This window comes from Aegilops tauschii, chromosome 5 (genome assembly GCF_002575655.3).
Source record: "Aegilops tauschii subsp. strangulata cultivar AL8/78 chromosome 5, Aet v6.0, whole genome shotgun sequence".
In the NCBI taxonomy this organism is placed as follows: Eukaryota; Viridiplantae; Streptophyta; class Magnoliopsida; order Poales; family Poaceae; genus Aegilops; species Aegilops tauschii.
Window position 1 is genome coordinate 518,897,339 of NC_053039.3, and position 10,211 is coordinate 518,907,549.

The window sequence follows — 10,211 nt, forward strand, 5'->3', positions numbered from 1 at the left end:
CAAACCGGGACAGAACAATACATGAACAGTAAAGTTTTTTAAGACCCCACATTTGTCTTTTTGCCGAGAGCTACTCAGATGTCCAAATGATTTGAAAATTGGAGCGGACCTCACTCACCAAATTATCTAGCAAGCAAAAATTGGATTCTTTTTGAATTTTCGTAGTATTTGTTTTATTTTTTTCTTTAGCGGGTGCAGAGGAGCCTGGGCTCAAACATGGATATTCGAAATACTATCTGCTACTATACTACATCACCCTTCCTCTTCGGGGAATCCCAACAGTTATCACAAGTAGCAATGTTCACAGAAACCCCTAGTAACTTAAAACACCCCATAGAGTATACATGAATCGCTTGGACCATAGATTTGATGAGTACTTTGCCTCACATAGACAACAATATTTCTAACCACCCCTGTATTTTCCGCCAGACATTTTATGTCTTCCAGATATTTAAACGTGGCATTTTTGACCTCCCAATATCACTGGTCATGCCTAAGTATTTTCACCGAAACTCTCATTTTAGGCATTGAGAGTTTGCTTCAGTTCCTCTCTAATATTTTGTGGACAACCTTTACTGAAGAAAACTGAAGACTTATCTCTGTTAATCCTTTGAACTAAAGCACTATAATAAGTATCTAGAAGGCTTGACGCTTCTTGCGCCCCTTCCCTACTCACTTTAGAAAACAGTAGGCTGCCATTTGCAAAGAACAAGTGGTTCGATGGTGGTGCCGACTGTGCCACTTGGATTCCATTGAGCTAAGATGACATAACGTTAGCTTTGAGGAGGCACGAGAGGCCCTCTGCTGCCAACAAAAATGATACGGTGAAAGAGGATCTCCCTTACGGACGCGTCTTGAGGGTTTGAACCCGTCTAACTTTTTTCCACTAAACATAATTGAAAGGGTAACTGCAACGCCCCGAGACTGATGCGCCAGGTGTCTTCCGTTTATTCGCTGTCCTTGCCATGTCATTCGCTTGCGTGTTGCTTTTTGCCATGTCATCATGCGCATTCCATCTGCATGTTTTTCAAACTTGCATTCGTCTGGGTTTCCCAGTTCTCTCAGTTGTCCGTTTCGGCATCCGACACTCTCACACGCACCTATTGCACCTCCCAGATCTTATTTTGTGAGTGGGAGAAAAATGTTCTCGGAATGGGATGAAAGTTGGCGTGCCGTGTTGTTATGTTATCGGTAGACCGCCTGCCAAATTTCATCGCATTCGGAGTCCGTTTGATGCCCCAACGAATATATATAGCGACATTATAGTCGGTCAAACATCGGATGTTTTCGGTCTCCGGAAACTGTCGTCGGGCCTCTCTCTCACCTCTCTTCTCAGCCCACAACCCCCTCTACACAGCCCACTAGCCCACCTATGCTACCCCCTCTCGCCGGAGCCGTCCGATCGAGATCGAACGACTCGAAACGGCCTAAACCCCCCTAACCCTAGCAAATCTGCTATACTAGATCGGGTTCGCGCCTTGGCGCGAGGGTGCCGGTCAGAACGTTTAGACAAAACATGTAACAATTTGTCGGTAAGAGCCCAAGAATAGCATGTGTAGACAACCAATTGTGTTAGAAGCAAAACATAATGGGACTGAAGATGAACATCAGGTTATAAGACAGAATCAAGCTCGGTGCTTTCATACGACCAGAGATAAAACATAGGACCATACGTTACTTTTTACAACAAAGAGATACGAAGTGAAAATAGCAACATACCACCAGGTGGTACCTTCCACTACAAAGACAACAACGGGAATCTAAAGGCAGATATCGAGGTTGGAACAAGTAAACCATCAAACAATTGTAACGATGAATTAAAAGTAACCGTCACAAGAGACTTGCTGCCTGGACATGTCTTGTGATGGTAAATTGCAGGGGCAATGAGGGCAAAAAATGTGAGAATAGGGAATCACCATTAGATATTCATCATCCTGTAGAGAAAAGTCAAGGATAAAATAATTGTTTTACAAAAGGATATGCATGCAAGAGTACTGTTGTTGTAAAACAACTGAAACTACCCAATAGAATTAACAGAATTAACATGATCTCCTGAAGTAGTTCAAGCAATACTAGAGTAGTTCAAGATACTGAATCTTGGTGCAGCACTAAGCATGAGATACAATACTCCACAAAATTAACACAGTCAAGAAAGTATAAGAGAGTTAACAATCTAACAAGACAAGTTTCAGTATTGCACCAAGTCAAAATCTACTGCAATCTTTAAGCTACTGGAAATTCCAAAATAGTGAAGTTTCATTTTAAGCTACTGCAATCTTTCTCTTAAATCTACTCATGCATCTGTGGAACTTGGTAGTATTCATTTAAGAATGGAGTAAATTAACTTGGCAGTATGCAAACTTTGAGTAAGTTGACTTAGCATTCTATTGAAATTCCACTGCAATCTTTAAACTACTGTAACATGTCGGAAATCTACCGGAAACCCCCACAAAAAGGTATTCTATTGTACTGAGTACCTTGCGGATGGCGTCGCAGCCTGCGAGGACCTCCTCGATCTGCATGCACTTCCTCGCCGGCTTATTCTTGTCATCCTTGTTGGCTTCCTCGAGCTTGGTCTTGGCCTTGCCGGCGGCATCGGGCTTGGACTTGGGCTCCCACTTCCACTTGTGATCAAAGCTGTCGTCGTTGGGGGAGGCGAGCTCCGCCTCCCACTTGAGAGCCTGGCCCCGCCGTGCAGCTTCTCCTCGGTCGTCCACTTCACCTTGCATCCGCCCAGGGAGGCGGCGGCGTAGGTGTACTTGCGGCGAGCCGGCTGCGCGCCTTGGTGCGAGGGTGCTGGTCCAAACATTGTAATTAAGCAGGTAATTGTCAAGTTAGTAGGAAGGTTTGAGAAACTGTTTACATCTAAAAAATCAAAGTAACCATCCATGATAGATGAGTTTACTATAGGTCACAAACAGCAAAATAAACCCAATGCAAGGTAAGCAAGGCATAGTCAATCCACAGGATAATTGATTTGCATGGTCACGACAAAAGCAGTAAGAGAATTGGCAGTGAACTGGACACTAAAACTGAACATTTTTGTGATATTCTAAAAACTTTCATACACATAAACGATTCATTTCACAAGGGACTGAAATATACCAGCACATGGGTGTTACATGACTAAACTGAAAAACCTTCCAAAGGACCACTTAAATTGGTTTCAAACATCGGTACAAGACTGCTAGATATGACAAAATACAAACTGCAATCACATATGCGCGACGGCAATATACTAATGCATTTCCCTATAAAGTAAGAGATCCTACAATGCATCATTTTGTTTGGAACTTAACCTTGACTATTCAAGCATGATTGGCAAGATTGAGGTAAACAAAAATGGCATCAAAGACATCATAGACCTCACTTCAAAATAAAACAACTGCATATATGGTGCATTATCAGTGAGATTCAAATCCAATATAATGCTTCCCATCTCCATATCTCTACTTTGCATATACCAAGTGGGAAAAAAATCATAAATAACACAATTTTCTCCCTATCAGCATGTCGCAAGGAATTTATGTTATAGAGTAGGCAACAAAATGACTTGCCACCTCATACAAACAGGAAGAGGTAATCATTTCATTCACAAATTTTTAGGGCACAATAGTTAAAAAACATGGCAAGGCAAGTATTGCATAGCAAACATTGGAGAAGAAAGTTCCTACTTGAGATAGATGATATCAGATATAACCTTTCATCTCATTGTGAATGCTGATCGAAGATGTATTATTTAGTTATGTCACATGCAGAATGAGATACAAAAAGAGCATGTAGTATACAAAAAAGGGAATGCAGCAACAACGGAAAGAAACGCTAAAAGGGAACATAGAGCAGAAAACCAACCCAAATGCAAGCAAGAATATTTAAAAGGGAACATAGAGTAGCATGAGCATGAGGCGTAGAAAAATGGGGTCACCTTAAGATAAAAAATCAGTGGCCCTCTCTCAGTTCAAATCAGAAGGATAACCACTATTATTGATTAGAGTTATTTGTACTTAGGCAAAACATTACAACATTGGATCCTAAGCTACAGTTGAGGCATACAGAACTACACGTGTCTTTACTTTCATATATAAACAACCTTAGTATCTCAACCAGAACCAAAGCAAAACAAAAAATCATGGTTAAGTAACCAGCAAAGGAAGAATGAACCTTTTTGGAATTTTAAAGTAGCAAGACATGAAAATTTCTATTTTGCCCTCAATACTACACACATCAGGGGAGGTAGCAGCAGTTTTATTGCATAGTGGGCTCAGGTTTGCCTTTCCTCGATCATATAACCTACCCCATCATCTCTTTTCACTAGATCAATATGTTTATACAATGGAGTTGCCCTGGTTATCACTCAACAAGAATGACCAGCCAAGGACAGATCAATAGGTATCACATGATCAAAAAGGATTCTAGAGACAACAGGGAGGATCCAACTTGATACCCACAGGTGCCTCGATTGCTCAAAGGCACACTTATTTCAGCCACAGGTAATCATCATCGCCCTAGCATGAACGCCACCGCCACAGACAAAGCAAAATGATGAGAATGCCCACGGCGAGGCAAGATATTTACGCGCGGTGGCACGACCGGGGTGCATACTGTTCATTACAACGGCCTCAGTTTCGATCCGACGGATGAGGTACATCCGGAGCGAGATCGGATGGTCCAAATCGCATTGAGTAAACGATCCAACGGCCCAGGGTCGCTAAACTCTGAGGAGCTAGGTAGCTCGCTTCGTCTCATCTTTCTGGATGGATGGATCAATATATCCATGGCCATGCACTACTAGAGAAAACCCTAGTAGTAGCGCTTGAAATATGCATTGCAGTAGTGCTGGGTCCAGCGCTATTGCTAGCACGCTACAACTAAGTTGTAGCAATAGTGCTTTTATGGGCAGCGCTACTGGTAAGTATAGTTAGCAGTAGTGCTTCCAGGGCCAGCACTACTGAGAACTCTTTGTAGCGCTTTTTCACATGAAGCGCTACTGCTAGGTTCCTTCCAGCGCTACTGCTAACGTTCCCACTTTTGCCGAATCGCATCCCCTACCTATTTGTGATGTATTTATACAGGCTATATACAATAGTTTCATCAGATCACACTAAACATACACTATTCTCATCATATCATAGACATACAGTAGTCTCGTCATACCATCATCATCATCATCATCATTCAACACAAATATCATCACATCTCGAAAATAGCGATATACAAGTGCGATCATGTCATGTCTCGAATAAGTGCAACTGCATGGTCATGGCGCACACACAAGTTTCATCATCTCTATCTAAACCATGATGTAGAAGAGAAGAGCGATCAACATGAGCAAGAGCGCGACTATGTAGTACCGGCGGTCCCGCCCCTGCTCATGCTAGAGTGTCCACCTCAAGTAACTACTTTCTGCTTCGGCTCTGCTGTCGAATCCTCTGTGGCTAGCACTCGGGTACCTGTGCACCTGGGCCTGAGCGGCTGGCCAGTGGTCGTAGACTCCTGGAACCCTCCCAACGTACACAGCGTAGTAGCCCTTCACCATCTCTGATCTATGTACCTGCATCGTGAGTTGATGAATTGAAAGACAATATGCAACATAATGTACTTAAGAAATAAAGAGGCATAATTAGCAAAATACAAGCAACCAATAGTAAACATAAATGACGAAGTTCCTCATACCCAAACTAATTAACTAGAGCGATCTATGCTAGTTCAGGACCACGGTTTAGTTACATCACATAGTTTTGTCGTGCATAAATTCAAAGTTTTGCCATAGAAAAAGACAGTAATGACACATGCATTGTCATCAACAATCAGTCCTCCATGTCGGTGGTCCAATCTTCATAGTCAGGGAGGAAGCACCCGAGCTTCTTGAAAGGCTTCAGGTCCAGACGCTGAGCGAGTAGGAGTGCTCGGACATATTCCCGCGTGATTGGCCCATGGTAGAACATCCCTGTTGGTTCGAGGACCTGCTTCATGATCACATGGGCATGTTCACACTGTACGTGATAAAACTCAGCTCTGATTCAATGATCCAGTGTACTTCCTATGCTTGTGGCCCAGCTGAAAATCTCGCCATCGTTGGTAGTAGGTGACATGTGAAGGCGTTGATTATCCCTTCTGTACTCGAGCAGGTGATGCATGAGGTAGAATCCATCAGCCATACTGGTGTGCGGTTGCTGGATGCAGCAGAAGTCGGTCTTATGACCGAAGCCAGCCCGCGATTCCTGTACTTTTTCACCTTGATATATCCACCAGACAGGCTGAAGGTTAATAGGGCACTATCAAGAACACTCTTTATGTGCTTGTAATCCTTTTTCCTGAGGTTCTTCGATGAGTCCAAGTACATAGCATGGGAGTATTCTGGGTACAGAATGATGAGGACGCCCCCCGCCTGCTGCGCAAATTAAGTACACCTCAAATTAGCCTCCATGCTTGCAAATGAATGATTAACACTTACGGAAGGATGTGTGCGGATGACTTACATGGGATGATAAGGCATGAGAATCGCTTCCTTGTCCTTATTAGCGATCATGAATTCGCCGAGGTACTTGCTCGCATAGTCACGGTGCTCTTTGCAAACTTCCAAGAAGCTCTCGTGCATATAGTACGGGTCCGCGACGCAGATATATTTGATGTTCTCGACCTTGATGAAGTAGTTCAGATACAGCGCATACATGCGGATGAACTGGAAATCTAGCTTGGTCATGTGGAACATGTCGTAGATGTAGTCAAATCGCATGATGAACTGATTCGCGGGTCTGTTCTCGACGTACAACTTCCCAGCGACACCTTAGCCGCGTAAAGCGGGTATCAAGGTTTTTCCGTGATCAGAAGGCTTTTCTCTCTGGCCAGCACATCTTCATGGAGTCTCCTTAGATCATTGTTTAGTATGTGCTCTAGGGCTTTGGCAGGTAGGATCAGGTCGCCGACGACATGGAAACGCTTCTTACCTTCAACAGGTATTCTGTCTACCACCCGGGGCTTCAGAGGCGGCTGGGTGCTTGAAGCAGCTCTTGCGCCTTTAGCGCCTTTCTTGTCCGGTCTCCTCCTTTGCTTCTTGCCGGGTGGCGGTAGTGAGCCCACCATACCTTCCCTAACCACCACCCCCAGTGTCGTCGGGCTAATCAGTGGACGACCCTCAGGGGGTTGCTGGGTACAGGCAGCATCTGGAGGCGTCTCCTGTGAGGATCGCTTGAAGAGAGACTTTTTGCATTCCGCCTTAGGACGTTCCAGCTCCGGCAAATCAGGCAGCATCAAGCATCATCTCCACGCTCATAGCCCAATTCTTCGTCGTCCTGAGCCATCAATTCTCCATCATCATAGGCGGTATTGAAATACTTGTCTGGGTCCTCATCATCATCCTCCATGTCATCATCAACATTTGCTTCTTTAACAGCGGGGGCGACATCATCTAGCACTAATGGAGGCTCTCCCTTGCGTCGTCCGCTATCACCCGCCACGACAGGTGTAGGTAATTTGGTAGGTGGGGTGGTGTTCATACCTTCTTGAGAAGGTGGCGTTGGCGTGATACTGGGCGCCTCGAGATGAAGAAGAGACTTGGGCCAAGGCAAGAACCAGTTCTTGCATGCGCCAATCATCTTAGGGGTCTCGTCGTCATTGACTGGTACCGAAGGAGCCAAATCCTCGAAGCCTGCGAAGACACTGGCCACGTTAACCTTAAAGACGCCATCGGGCATCTCTCGGTTGTGGAACATGCGGTCCTTGGGCTTCATGATCGTTGCCTTTCCCACGGCCACCTTCTGGCCCTTGATGTCGTAGAGTAGGGTGCACGGGGTGTCGTCGGCCTACGAAGGAGACATGTCTGCGACGTCAAACATCCGGAAGGCAATTGAAATGGAAGACTATAGACATGCTGGTGAAAAGGGTATGACGCGTAATTACCATGAGGGCGTCGAGCTCAGCCAACGATGAAGGCCCGCCGAGCATGCAAGAGACGGAGGTCGGGCTGCTATGAACAAGAGCGGGACCTTTTGCGGTTGCTTGAGCAGGTGCTGGTGCTCTGGTGTTCACCGAATTGCTCCCGACAAAGCTGGGAAGGGGAAAGTTCTCCGGTCGTGCATTTGGATTGTGTTAGTGACCGCTGCATTGACGGCCCCGAGCATATCTTCTTTGGTCTCAGCTATGTTCTTATCGACCACAATCTTTACCTTCTCGTCGATGCTCTGCTGAGTGACGACCGAGCGTCTCTTCTTTCTTTCCTCTGTCTCCTCTTGGTAGCACGTCTTCCACGAGGCACCATCTCCGACGCCATGCACACGTCCATAGGACGGCGGCTTATCCACCGGGACCTTCTTCAGTATGTTCAGGGCCCGGTTGAATGGGGTGTCCCACTTGGGCCTCGCCTACGACTCTGATGACTCATCACTTTCGGCTGCCTTTTGGTGCTGCTCTTTGTGCAAAAGGAACGTGGATGGTTTACTAATGTGACAAAAATTGCAGTCGAATTGATTGGAAGCTATAATATGATAATGTGGTAATGTATCAATTACTAGAAGTCTCATGAACTCCCTCGTGTTCGGGTCCGTGTAAAAGAGCTTTTTGACTTTGTCCCACTTGTACCGGGCCCTGATCCAGTCAAGCTCCAGCGGGTCGGTGAACAACGCCAAGGGGTCTGGGATTCCTGACTTTTACATTCGGCGTCCTCCTTGGCCCATACGTGCCGCTTCCCCTCGTAACCATGGCTTCCGAGGCGGTGGGGAGGCGTGTTCCTGGCCTGGAGCGCCTTCATTTTCTCCGACCTTGCCTTGACTTCTTCTTTACCGCAATTCTCCTTGAATTTTGCAAAGTCCTCTTCTGTTATTGACGGATTATCAGCATGAATCTTGGACCACGGTTCATTCTTTGAAATCGCTTTTTTCACCCGAACTTTCTAGGAGGACAAGTCGTTGGTGAACGTCACCATCGCCTTGTCGTTTATCTTTGTCATGCCAGGATCGTCCCACGGCTCTTTATATTCGCCTTCATTCCGGCCGGGGAACAGGAACCCATTGTGCAACTTCTTTAGGAGCATGTGCTCCATATGTGGTATCTGCCTCAACATCTCGTCGTTGATGTTGGCGGTTTCCCTGAGGATGCATCCAAGTTGATTGCCCCAGCAAGAGTGTGCATCCTCCGGCGCCGTTGGCTCTAACTTCTTGGTCTGCATCTCCGTGACCACAATTTATCCGATGCCAAGCTCGTTTGGTCTTCGCTTCCTTTTCTTCTTCAGTGCTTTACCGGCTACGACAACATCATTGCCGGTCTCGGGGGTGGTGTCAGTCCAGGTGCCAGTGCTGGTGCCGGTGTGAGCGTCGGTGTCGGGGTTGGTGCCACTGCCGTCACCATGCAACCCCATCTGGTGTTTGTCCAAGTAATCGAAGTAATGATTTGCTACCTCTATGGGGTCTTCGAGGCGAGCAGAACCACCCACGACTTCGGTGTCGGTAGACATGTTTCCTATTGATCAACAATTGTAAATAAAAGATATAATGAAGAGGAAAAAGGGGCCTATGTTTGGTCGGAATGTTGATTCATTCCCCTTTCGGCAAGTCCCGGGTACTCCATATGTCCTAGTTTCTAGCACAAGTCATGCCGAAAATCACGGAAATTTTCGGCATGACCTTTGCTAAAAAGTGGACATATGGAGCGCCTGAAATTTTCCGAAACGGAAATGAATCAACATTCCGACAAAACATAGGCCACTCGGATATTTTTAGACAATTGGCACAAGTTCATATAACAGATTTGATGCTATCTCAAGAGAACATGGCAACATCACATGACAAATTTCCAGGACTTAGCAAATTAACCAAGTGTTAAAAACATCAACATTGTATAGGCTATATGCTCCTAAAACATCATCTAGTTATTTGCTACTGGTTTTTATTCGCTACTAGTTTTTATTTGCCCTAAACAAATTTTCCCTAGCTAAATTTGCTCATTTGCTAAAAAATTGGCCCTAGCTATATTTGCTACTGCCCTAATTAGCTACTGTTTTTATAAGTTTTTGCTACTATTTTTATAGCTAATTTATATACCTACAAAAACTAATTAGCTACTGTTTTTTATAAGTTTTAGCTACTGTTTTTTATACCTACGAAAACCAATTTGCTACTGTTTTAGCTACTGTTTTTTATAAATTTATAGGTATTTTATATACCCTAAACTAAATTTCCCTGGACAAAATTGCCCTAAACTAAATTGCACTAAACTAA